Source organism: Corvus cornix, chromosome 2, assembly GCF_000738735.6.
Source record: "Corvus cornix cornix isolate S_Up_H32 chromosome 2, ASM73873v5, whole genome shotgun sequence".
Classification (NCBI taxonomy): Eukaryota; Metazoa; Chordata; class Aves; order Passeriformes; family Corvidae; genus Corvus; species Corvus cornix.
The window spans coordinates 56,477,688-56,490,683 of NC_046333.1; positions in this window are offsets into that span (position 1 = coordinate 56,477,688).

Here is a 12,996-nt window from a genome sequence, read left to right on the forward strand (position 1 = left end):
AACTAGCTATCAGATGTCAGTAAAATTTCACACACAGGTGACACTTTGATAATAATTTATCAGTAAATATACAATTTAGAAGATAATTGCAAACTTCCCAAATCCTATAATTAAATGGGTTCTTGAGTTAATGCTAAGAATTGATGGGCCTAATTTTCCTTTTACTTACAGACTTGTATCTGTCTAATTCTAGTGGATTTTATCTTAACATCTAATTAATGACTATGGAAGTCCTGAAAACCATACTGACAAACTATAATAGAATACTGTGGAAATTACTACTCGATAGAATATCCCAGGAAATAGTATTTCCATATCCTCTCAACATTGGAAGAACAGGACTCTTCTCTGAAGAACAGGGGAAGAAACCCAAACCCATACAGTATAATTTCCTACTTCAACTATTTTAATTCCTATTTTATCATTCATGCAGGGCAAGCTGACTGGAATTCACAAGTTGGTTAGCCAATTAAACTTTCAGTTACAGAAAGGCATTCATCTTGTATGCTTAATTCTCAGAATTGACTAATAACATTCACTGGCCCAAGAATGTAAGAAAGTGCTGAATAACTCTTTAACATGCACTGATTTCACATAAGTCAAACATGTAAACTGCTTTTGACAACATGTGCAAAGTGAACAAAGTAAAAAATACAGATCGGACATTCTCCAGGACAGGAAGAACTGGTGTTTTGGCCTAGTCTTACTTTTATTTAGAATTAAATTTATTATTGAAAATGTTCATACAAAACGGCACTGAACCAGCTTCGAATATCAGACCTAATTTTCAGTTGTGTTTGTCTGTGGACAAGGACAAAGGCTTCTTCATCTACAGCATTTTCTCTAACACTGAAATTCCACATTCTTCCTACCTCTTCTGTTTCCTTTATTCACGGTTCAGAGAATGTATGCCTGGTGACTGTCATTGTAGTGCTTTAGTGGACTGTGAAGCCAAAAGATGAAGCCTAAAGACCATGTATGATAATCACAAAGTTCTAGTTAAGAAATTCAGATTCTGTCAGAGTCCACTGAAGCCAGAATTGGAGGGCTGTCAGATCACAACGTGCTGCTGGTAAATCACATACGCAAATAGTATGCAAAAATTAAAAAACTATCACAGGCATAAGATGATGATACAACCTCTTCCAACAGGTAAGGAGCACAGATGTTGTGTATTCTCAGGTGTCGTACCTTCAGTAATACTTCTTAATAACAATACTATGCAACTCTAGTTTATTTTATTCAACAAAAATATGTATTAGAAGGAAAGACTCCCATACGGATCACATAAGATTCCCAGATCCATCTTCTAAGAAAAAAGTATCTGACAGCAGTCAGATGTTTTCCTAGCACCAATACAATGACCATGCCACTTTCTGGGGGTTTTTTGTTGTTGTTTTGGGTTTTTTTTAGTTTTAAATGTCTGCATTTGGTCAACATAATTTGTAAAGGAGTAGTCCTCCTGTTAATGGATATGTACCTTCTGTTATGTATGTGTAGCAGGGTGATAGAGAGAAGACTCTTGGTCAGGCATTAGAAATACGACACTGATTATGTGGATTATTATTATTAGATTGGTTGCCTACACAGCATCTAAATGTTGTCAATGCAATATATACTATAAGCAGGTATAAAAGGTGATAATATAAGCAGGTTTTGCTACAAATGAACAGGTTTGCAGTCTTTAGCATTGCAGAATTCAGAATTACAAAGCACCTAAAACCTTTAGGGTTTTATCTTTGTGTTTTACCAGATCTTAGCACCTTTACTCACCCACTCAACAGCATATGTTCCCTATCTTAGGTCTGGACATACCCTGCAGGTTTCCCTGTGGAGCTGGGGATTCACCAGGAAGCTGCAACCTCGGGATACCAGTTTGCTCAGCTGGCCCAGTCTTCAACAGCATTTTATAGACTTTTTCAGGCTGATGTTTACCAAAGTCAATAGCAATCACCACAACTCTCCCATCTCTGGAATACATTGATTATGTGAGCATTCAAAGCATTCCTCCTGCAATTCCCACCTAGTGTTCTGACCTTAAGACAAATCATATTGCCCATCAGAGACAATGGCAAGGGAGAGGGGGTGTTTACTAAGACCTGACTATTTTTCATCACCATCACAGTATGTCCAACAGTTCTTCCGTGGCTCATGACCTGCTGTACAAAACCTACCTAGCAGGATAACAGTTTCTATTATAGTGAACATTAAAGGGATCAAGTGTGAAAATAAGAGACACCTCTATCTGAGAGATGACCATGGTGAAAGTTTTATTTGACCAGGACATGCACCTGCTTTCACTGAACTGAGTGGGAGTCCTGTGGCAGATGGTGTTGTCAGTACAGAAATGCCTCAGTATATACGTGTCATAGTGCATGGTAACCAAACAGATTTACCTCCACCTCAGTGTGAGCTTGCACAAAGAATATGAAGTTCACTTAATGCCTAGCTTACTTGTGCCTTTGTCACAGTCTGTTGTGTCAGCTCTATCCCCTACCATCTCCTCTTCATCTGCACTGAGCCTTGGCACTGCAGTTTCCCAGAGTGCAGCTTGGTTGGCTTGCTTACAGCAGGCAGGTGATTCAGGTAAAATATGTAAAGTTCCCGATTTCACAGACCCATTGTAGGTACTGCTGAGGGAGGATTACCTAATTATGTTAATTGGCTGTTAGCAAGTGGAAGTCAACTCAAATTTCAGGTAGAACTTGGTCTATTGTATTCAGATAGTCTGACTGCATGTTATAAAAACTTTCACCGCAGGGATACTTAGGTGTGTTATTTATGTTAGGACCAGCTTGTGTTTTAGAAAGAGACAAACATTGTCTCCTTCAAAGCAGAGCACAACAGATGCTATTACAGCACAAACGGTGAGGCTTGGTGGTTAAAAAGTAGGTGAGCTAGAGATGTAAGGAAAACATGCTTTTAGAAGCATGGGTGGTTTTGTTGGGGTTTTTTTTCTGTTTTTTTTGCATCTGTTTTCCTTTGGAAATCACTGGTGAAGCATAGCAGTATGAAAAATTATTAAATGAGGCAACTGATGAGTATTTTAGAATTGAGTTCCTATGTAACAGCTAAAATTTCTATTCTCTTATAGAATATAGAATATTATCTATTCTCTTAATGAAAGAAAGTATCAAAGCTGATGACAAAACAGACTCTGAGGATGAAAATGAAATGTTCCCATGTAAGAAGAAACAATTAGAAGAAAATGTAATTTTTAACCCCTATCTGCAGCTGTGAAGTTAGGTAAATCTGTATTAACCATTGCAACCAGTGTCCCACCAAATGTCTGTACAGCAAGCATCTTTTTCTAAATGAAAGTAAATTTTGTTGAGTTTTGTTGTAAGAGGTGACGGAAGAAATCAGACACTAAAGCCTTCCATGCATATGATCCAGGTATTCACTTAATACATGAATAATTGTGGGTTTGCTAGCATGCTTCAGTCAGACACAGTCAAGTCAAACACGCAAAAGTGCTTTCTTGTTTTCAAAATCAAACATTTGTCATCTTGCTGAAAAGACAGTAAAATAACTCATACAAATGTGTTAAAGCACAGACCTCTTGTGCTACTGCAGTAACACAGACCTTCTAGAGACGTGTGTCTTTGGTTTCTGAATGCTGGAATAGTACAGCTTGTAGTTTGACTAATTGTAAGCTCCACATATCTTTTTGGAGGCATGTTTGAGCCTATTCCTTATAATGGAATAAATTAAGACAAATACCCTGGTATGTGTTTGTTGCTTTGATGAAAATACTGCAGCTAAGAAGAGGCAAGACTCTTTTGCTAAGTTTTGTGAGATGAATAATTTATTTTGCAGGCCTAATATATCAAGGAAGGTAATTTAAGTAAGATTGCAACTAATACAGCTAATTAGTTAAGCAACCCAGAAGCTTCAAATTGGCACTTGATATTTGAGGTACCAACAAAGATTAATTTCTAGCGAAGATCATTTATTTGTATCTGATATATGTAGAACTATTATAGCACATATTTCTTTATAATTGGTCACAACTGTCCAAGTTTACATGAAGGTTCTGAATAGGAATCTCTTCAGCCTATTGCATATGAAGGTAAAAAAGCTAGTTATTTTCCTACTATTCTGCTATTTTATAAGTCAAGGGTTATTAATGAAACTTCATATAGAACATGGAAGAAATTAATAATTTAATAGAATGTCCACATTTCAGCACAGTACCAATTCCCAGTGAGAATACCAGTTTCTCTTCAAATTTGTCCAGACTGTTCACCTGACAGATCAGCATTCCCAGTGTTTTTTTAGGAATTACAGAATTTCTGACAGTATCTGAGATGAAGTGCTCCAGGCACCAATTACAAAATCTGAAGATGCTATAGCTTCCTAAAACTTTACCCATTTTAATATATTTTGGTGCTAAAATGGAGAATACTTGTTTTTTTCATATTTCAGCAAGTCTCAAAATACATTAAAAATGTAATAATTTAATACAAATTACTTCTAAGTTGTTGTGCCACACTGGGACTTACGCCTTTTTGAGTATTATTTATGGAGAGAAAAAGAGCTGGCATGTCAGGTAATCCCATAAGTACTGGTAAGAACAAAGAATTTCCTAGACTTAACTTTAGTATTCATAGGAAAATCTTCTGCCATCTCAAATACAGAGTTCTGCAGACACAGCAGAGCTGGGAGAAAGTGCTGAGGACTTCCAAAGACCTCACTAACACCCTGGCAGAAGGATTTATTTCAGCCTGGAGAAGAAAAGACTTTGGGATGACCTTATTGCAGCTTTGTAGTACCTGAAGGGAGCCTACAAGGAGAGATGGAAAGGGACTTTTTACAAGAGCATATAGTGACAATACAAGGAGGCATGCCTTCAAACTGAAAGACAGCAGTGTTAGATTAGATATTAGGAAAAAATTCTTTACTGTGAGGGTGGTGAGGCACTGGAACAGGTTGCCCACAGAAGTTGTGGATGCCCCATCTCTGGAAGTGTTGAAGGCTGGGTTGGATGGGGCTCTGAACAACCTGGTCTAGTAAAATGTGTCCCTGCCCATGGGAGTGGGGTCGGAACTAGGTGATCTCTGAGGTCTCTTCCAACTCAGGTCATTGTATGATTCTGTGGTTCTATGATTCTGTGATTACTGAACTGCTGTGAAAATATGCTGTGTACACTGCAAATTCAGCCAGACCTAACCCACGGGGTGTGCATTAGCAGGTGGGAATGTGGTATGGTCGCTTTCCTATGGAGCCACATGTTCCTCCTGCTTTACCCACAAAATGTTGTGCATCAGTGTCTGGTTGGGTGCTGCAGATGTAACCGTGAAGACTTTACAGCAGATCCAATCGTTTACCTGTTGAGAGAGATTTACTGCTTTTCTTGTTAGTCCTTTTGTGAAGACAGGGCTGACTGCTGCCAGGTCTCATGCCAGCAGAAGTTCAAGGCCAGGATGGATGGGACTTTGATCTAGTGGAAGGTGTCCCTGCCCATGGTGGAGGGGTTGGAACTGGATGACATTTAAAAGGTCTCTTCCAACCCGAACCATTTGGTGATTTCAAAGCCCTAAGCCCTGGTGCTGGCCAGCCTGTGTTCCTGGCTCTTGCTCCCTTGGCATGACTCCAGCTTTTGTTGTCACCAAACTTGAGCATTCTTTAAAGAGAAAATTGTTTTCCACCTGCTGCTATAAACCCGACGATTTAAAAAACTACGAGAGTTGAGCACAAGCGGTTTGTAGCCCACCGCTTGCTGCAGCGACTCGAAGCCTTGCTGTAAAAGTCTTTCAAGGGGACTTTGTGGGCAATAGCTGGGACCAAAATTGAGGGATATTTTATCGTCTGCTGCCATCTTCTGGCAACTGGCTCAGCACAAAAGGAGCGGTGAATAAAAGGGCTGTGGAAAGGCGGCCGCGCCGGGAACAAAGGAGGCTGCGCCTCTCGGCGGGTCCCGCGTGAGGCGGCCCGAGGGCAAGGACAGGGCCTGTTCTGCCGCCGCCCCCGGCACCGCGACTGTCGGACACCCGCGGCTGCTTTTAAATTCAGAGGCCCTAAAGAGCCCCACGATTTGTGGTCAGTGCACGTGGCTCGTAGTCCGTGAGATGAAAACAGATCCTCGATGGGGTTTGATGGGCTCGTGGAAAGGTGAGGGCTGCTTCTGCAGGACAGCCTAACCGGGCAAAGGGGTGACACACGGGGCCCGTCTTCTGTGCTGGCACAAGGGAAGAAGACGAACCAGAGAATCCCTCTGCAAGAGGGACAGTGGCGAGCCCAAATGCCTTTCCACTGCCTGCCTACAGCTGCAGCACATCGGGGAATTGTAACAAAAATTCCCTTCCCTAACAATTGTATGTCAGTCTTTCTAGTGTGAAATTTAGTTAATATATATGTTAGTGCATGTATACACTATATACTGTAATGTAATAGAATAGTGGTATTTTAGTGGATGCTGTAGTATTGTTCATGCTTCAGTAAAACAAACAAAAACACTACCTGGCCCTAGAAGTAAATGCCTTTGTTTCTTGGAAGCTTAGAGCTGTCCATGAAGAATAAAGGATGTGCCTGGACAACCAAGATAACCACCAGCATCCCAGCCTCTCTGACATGTCTTTGAAACCCTCTCAGTGTCATCTCATATCACAGATAACTGGCAAGACTTGCTCCAGGGTCATCTGGATCAGTAGACAAGCAGCAAGGATCCTGCAAAAATATAGCTGCTTTGCAAAGTTTTATTATGATTGCTAATCATCAGTGTGGGTGTCTGTGATTAGTCAAATTGTGTTGTACCTGAATATATGAAGGCTGAAAGAACCTGTGTAAAGCCACATTCATGGTGCCCCATTTTGGCTGGTATACCTCATGTTCGTGAATAAATATTTACCCTTGCAATTCTATACTTTGTGTCCTAACTTCTCACCTTTGATGACATGGGCCACTTGTGTATTTTTATGGCAGAGGTGAGGAGAATTGTGACACAGCTGCTGCAACCCCCATATGTCTGAGCAGCACTGGAAATGGCAGATCCATGATTATCCAGGGTCAACCTGTATTGCTTATCCCTGTGTTGGGGTTATAGCTCAGTGTAAACAAAATTAAGCACTTACTGGACCATTTTCACAGGTAAAGTTAAAGTCTGGGAGGTTTGCTTTAGGGGAGGAAAAAACCAGCTTGTCATTTGGGAAACTGCTTCTTTCACTGGCCCCAGTGAAAGGACCTTGGATAATTTTCCACTCACTTTACTCATCCTTTGGAGGTGTTTCAGTTGCAGCAGTTCTGTAGAAGTGTGGCTGATTTGTAGCTGGGTTGTCATGAACACAGATTGCACCTCTGATGCCAAGATAGAAAAAAAGCGTTCCTGATGTAGAGCAATACTGCTTAACTAGTAGGTTTTGGTGCAGGACTTTAGAGCTGCAGGGAGAGAGCAAAACAGTGCCAGAACTTGATCTTTATTTGCTGAAGGAGAAGCCTCAATCATACTGTTCCAGAATAATGCATGACCTCATGTTCACTGTATGTTTCAAGAAATGGCAGTATCTAAGGTCTGAAGCGGTTCTCCACAAGCTCCTCAACTGCTGTGGAGCTGTAAGTGATGCATGGTACTTCACATTCCTGTAATGCCACAAGTTTAGCTCTGTAAAGACTGACATTATATTGCTGAAACATGCTGAGCATTTACAAACATGAGGAGACCTCACGGCACTCACACTTGATTAAAAAATGGTGGTGATTTTCATCAGTGATCCATTTGATGTGCTCCTGGTGTTGTGAATTAAGTTTTTTATCCCCCAGTAGGGGAAAGACAAGGATTAATGGATATATGCATCTGCTACTTCAAGAAAATTAAGGTTGTTTCCATGCTCTTGAGGGGTTATCACTGGGCTTTTCATGCTTTTTAGTCCGAATTCACTGACCTGGCTTAGCAGTGGGAAAATTCAGTGTCATGAGCATGATTTATAACTTGGCTTCATGCCATTTTGGGGAAAAAAAGAAAAAAAGCAAAAAGAAAAAAAAGAAAAAGACTTGTGGAAGAAATGAAAGAAATGGAAGAAACAGACGGTAGCAGTTATTGCTTTGGTGGGACCGTAGTTTAAGGCCTCTGTTCATGTGATGCATGAGCTGCAAAAGAGTGAAGAGAGACTGGAGAGTGAATCAGCTTACCCTAAAGTAAACACATACTGGATAGTCATCTGGATTGGACCATAATTTTGATCTCCATTAACTATATTTATATACAGATAGCTACATTTAGATTACTGAAATGGGGTGTGTTGATCTTCAGCTAAGGTGCTTCCTAAATTGTTGATCTGATGGGGAAGAAGTGGTTTCTCAGTGTTCCTTTTGATGTTACTGCAGTGCCTATTTTCTGTTCTGAATCTGCATGTGTGTTGGCAATTATTACAAAGTAAGGGATCATATTTTGAATAGTGGCGGTTTTTTTTAAAGTAAAAATCAGTTGCTATTTAAAACTCAGCAACATTGCCAGAAGTTAAACTTAAAAGGCCTGAATCCCATTCCGAAACCTATTTTGTCACTTTTGAGATTTTTACCTTTTGAAACTTACTTTGTGGGCATAGTCAACAGTTAGATTTTGTAGAGTTCTTAAAAAAGGCATGAAAAAATCCAAGTTTCACTGAATAGGACAAAGGTTTCATTCACTTCAGCAGGCTGCTTGTGTCACTGGCTGAGAAAGTGTGCTGAGATTTAGGACTTCCAATCTGATTTTTGGCACTAGGAGAGTGATGTCATTTCCTGAGCTGTGTGACCATGATGGAAGACTACAAAACACGGGCTTTTTGTACAACCAACTTTATTTAAAAGCCCAAGAAATGACACATTATGGTGAAACTCAATTGAAATACATTGAAAATTACTTCACAACAGTAAAAAGGAGCTCTGAAAAGTGCTTTTCACAATTATGGAATTTTTGAACTTATTGCCCTAGTAAGATTTTGTAAAATAGTTAATCTTTACAAAATAAAATGCATGATTTCTTTGTAACCATGAAAAAAAGTGAACCAGAATCAGCTGTTGTGATATCCCATTTTTATTGACAAAATCTCCTTTGAAATGGTATAGCTGTGGAAAAAAACCTAGATACTGTCCTTACAGGACTTCTACTTGAACTCTTATTTAGGATACTTATTTAAAAGGCATAACTGGGGAGTGTTTGGGGAAAACATTAACGGAAAATTCTGGATGGCATTTTAGGGGCCATAATTTGCACTGGTTCTCAGGATGGAGTGCATGAAGCTGAATATTCTGAGACTGAGGTCATGCAGAACTGGGGAAGCTTGGCAGGAAATTCAATTCATATTAGCTATTCCTTCTCTGAGGGTGGGAGATTTTGTTTTACATTTCTTAAAAATGATGCACTGAAACATTAATGTAACTTAGTATGGCTCCATGATAAGATCAAACATTCATGTATTGCACTTTCGAGTTTGAAGTACAAATTAACTTTTTAACAGTTGAGGCTACCACTAACTTGTAGGATAATTTTTAGCTGTTTAAAAAAATAATTGTTTGCCTTGTCTTATTTTGGTTAGAGCTTTTTCTTTTTTTAATGTGCAGCCAATGTGAAAAAAAGTAAGCCTCAGTATATCTTTTCCATTCAACTTGGTTGCATTGTATGGTTTTTCTTTTTCTTACCTCCACATGAAGAACCATTCAAGAAGAGTCATATGAGAGTATATGCCATTTCTGATCCCCATAGCAGTCAGCTGATCAATACTCATGAACACTTTGCTTCTCTAACATAAGTGATTTCTAGCTATTAGATCTCTAATGATTTCTAGCTGTTAGATTTTCTGTGTGGGCTGTATTCAGACTGGTGCCTACTTTGGCTCCAGAAAAAAAATAATAGAGTAGCAGTGGTGCAGAATCGCGTGAAAAGCAATTTGATATGTGCCAGAGTGGATGTCAAAATAGTTAGATAACAGCCATTGTGTGTTCTTAGGAGATTGATCAGAGGCAGGGCCTGAAGCAATTCCTGAAGAGCGAAGAAGCTAGCAGCATCATCTAGCGTTAGCCATGGGTCATCCTATGAGTTTCTTGAAAAACATTGGGAAAAACATTACCATGGGTGATGTGAAAATTAAAAATATTCTGGAAAATTGCCTAGAGTACTTTCTTTATTCTTGTAGTAACAGTGATGTGGAGCAAAACAATACTGATTTTCACTTTCTTGGGTTGTTATCTAAAAACCTTTGTGAATTGAACAGAGCACCACAAATATTTTTCAGCAGACTAGAACTTGTAGGTGACATACTTGCTGCATGAGGTTACCTGTGTGCAGTGAAAACCAAGTGGCTTTTTAAAGACCATTTCTAGAAATGTTTTGGTCCTATGGAGCAGAAAGTAAGTAAATGCATGGAATTTCTCTAGACATTTTTCAAAGAGAACAACTGAAATACCTTACCTAATGAACACATAGAAAGAAATCTTACAGGTATCAAGGAAAAATTCCCTTCCATTGATTGTCTTGAAAGGATTGTGGACAGACTTGTTCTTGACTAGCTGCAAGTTCTTTTTCCTTCATCCAGAAGTTTCAGGGATAAAATAGTTCATCTCATAGTGCTAGAAATCCACACTAAACATATAACAATAAACCCTTCTATTCTCTATACAAGTACATTAAGCAGCTGGATCAAAGAACTGGAAAAGCTTGATTATAAGTGAAATTTATAGAAATGGCAATCTTGTCCTAATTAAAAGGAGACTTGAAGCTAAAATGAAAATATGTCCTGTAGCTTAATTTGATACAGCTATTATTCATGAGTAGAGAACATACTGTGTGAAAATTCTTCTTGGCCAGATTTGTAATTTTAAAAAAACTATATAAAAATATAAAATATAAAAATATAAAAAAATATAAAAATATTTTTCCCCTAAATAAACAGCTGTAAGAAAATGTTTTGATATTAGAACTGGAATACTTGCAATGTCTGTGAGAAAGTTTTGATGCTTGACCTTGTCAAATGTGAATGTAGCTGACCTCTAGAGATGTGTTGCTGTGCTTCTGCTGAGGATTTCAGTGGAATCAGTGATGGCACAGACTGTAATGAATGACTGAAGGAGGTGTAAGAAAAGTGGGTCTGTTACCTACAGTGTCTTGGGAGCAATTTCACCAAAGGCTACAGAGGGTTCTTGTCCTGAAAAAATAAATAACACAATGCCCCTAAAATATAAAAAAAGGCTGATTTTGTTTTTCAGATGCATTTTTTCCTGCTGTTGTAAATTACAAGACCTCCAAATACATACATACATGCACTTTTCTTCTGATCACACAATGGATCTTTTTGCTTAGTCTTGTGAAAAGCAAGTTTCAGTTGCTTTGTTTCCTCCTCCTTTTTAGGCTACTGTCTATAGTCTTAAGCCATTGATCTTTGGTCAGAAATTTAGGAGAAATCTAATTCAGGAATTTATTCATATGCAGGTTTTTCAATTTACTTTTGTTACTGAATATTTAGTTTTTCTACATGTACTTTTAATTTTTAGTTAACAAGAAAGCTGTTGTTCTTTGTTAGTTTTCTTCCACAGTTGTGTTTTTTATAATTTCCACTTGTCAGGATTGTCTGGGAAGGGCATGGCTGCCACAAAGGCTTGATCCCGACTCCTGTAAAAGAGAAATGTTGAGACAAGTTGTTTTTGTGTTTTAGTAAGAACTTGAGTTTTATTTTTGTCTTAATTGTGATTCAAAAAGTGTTATGATTAGAAGGTTGGTCCTTCTTTGCAGCAGAAAATCAGTGCAAAAATAGGATTTTTTATTGTCTAGATGTTACTGTTTAAAGAAAAAGTGATATAAGAGAAAAACGATGCACATCCCTCAGGAGTTAATGGCAGTACTTGTTTTTAAAAAATCAGGCTTTTTTATCTGCAGTTGGAGCATAATTAAGATGAGAAGGGCCTTCAGGAGTTCTGAGACTGGTTTTATTTCTCTTAATGCCGTTTACCAGCAACCAAAAAAGTAGAGACCCTAGAGACTTACAGTGACTGTGTAAAGACTTTTTGTCCATTTCAACATTCATTTTCATGCAATGCCATTTTTTTCTTTATAGTGAACACATAAAAAATGCCATAAGCTGCACTTTTAAGACAGTGTAAAATAGAAAGAGCAATAAATCTAATAACTACTGTAGACCAATGCTTGAAAACAGATACTCCAGAATGTCAAGCTTCATATGTATTCCTTGGCTCTGAGAGAAACTGCAGTAAATGCTGCTTTTATAGAGAGTTTCTGTGACTGCCAGCAGAAGAACTGTAACACATTTATAGGGAGTAAAAACTGGAATGAAACATGCCAGACTAGAGCAGCAATTGCTTCCTTGTTACTACTGGAAGAGGATTAATATAATAAATCATTAGTACAATAATTGGAGATATATTTGAAAAATTACTTCATCATTAGAAGTTATAATTTAACTGCATGATAAATTACAAATAATGACAAATTTGTATATCATTTACCCCGACCCAAAGTTTTTGTTAAGGAATATGTATTTTCTTTCTATTTAAGGAATGCAGAGGATGAAACAAAAGATCCTAACTTCTTTTTTATTAGTGTGTATGTGAAAGCAGAAATTTTACAAAGGCAAAATACAGCAATAGTAGCTTTTAAATGGAAAAAATGAGTGACTATTGGTTACTAGAAAGGGTAAGGCTCATTTGGCAGCAGTAAATCAGAGTATGGAATCCTTTGGGAAGTAATTCATGTGATATTATATTCCGACTAATTACTGTACATGTGAGATATAAAGTTCACATTATGTTTCAAAGCAGACATAACCTTTCTTTGTAAGAAAAGATCACCCATTTGATGCTTTTGTTTTTAAAGTCAGAATACACATCTCTGTAGATGCTCATATATACTGCCTGATTTTTCCTCTGAATGCTGTTCAAGCTATCTTGATAATAGGTCTGTGCTTTGAGACTATCTCTGAATGAAGCTGAGACTTTGATAAACTGGAGAGTTCATTGTAGGACTGCTGAGACATATTCAGGGAGCTGGAGCACCTGGCAAATGAGGAG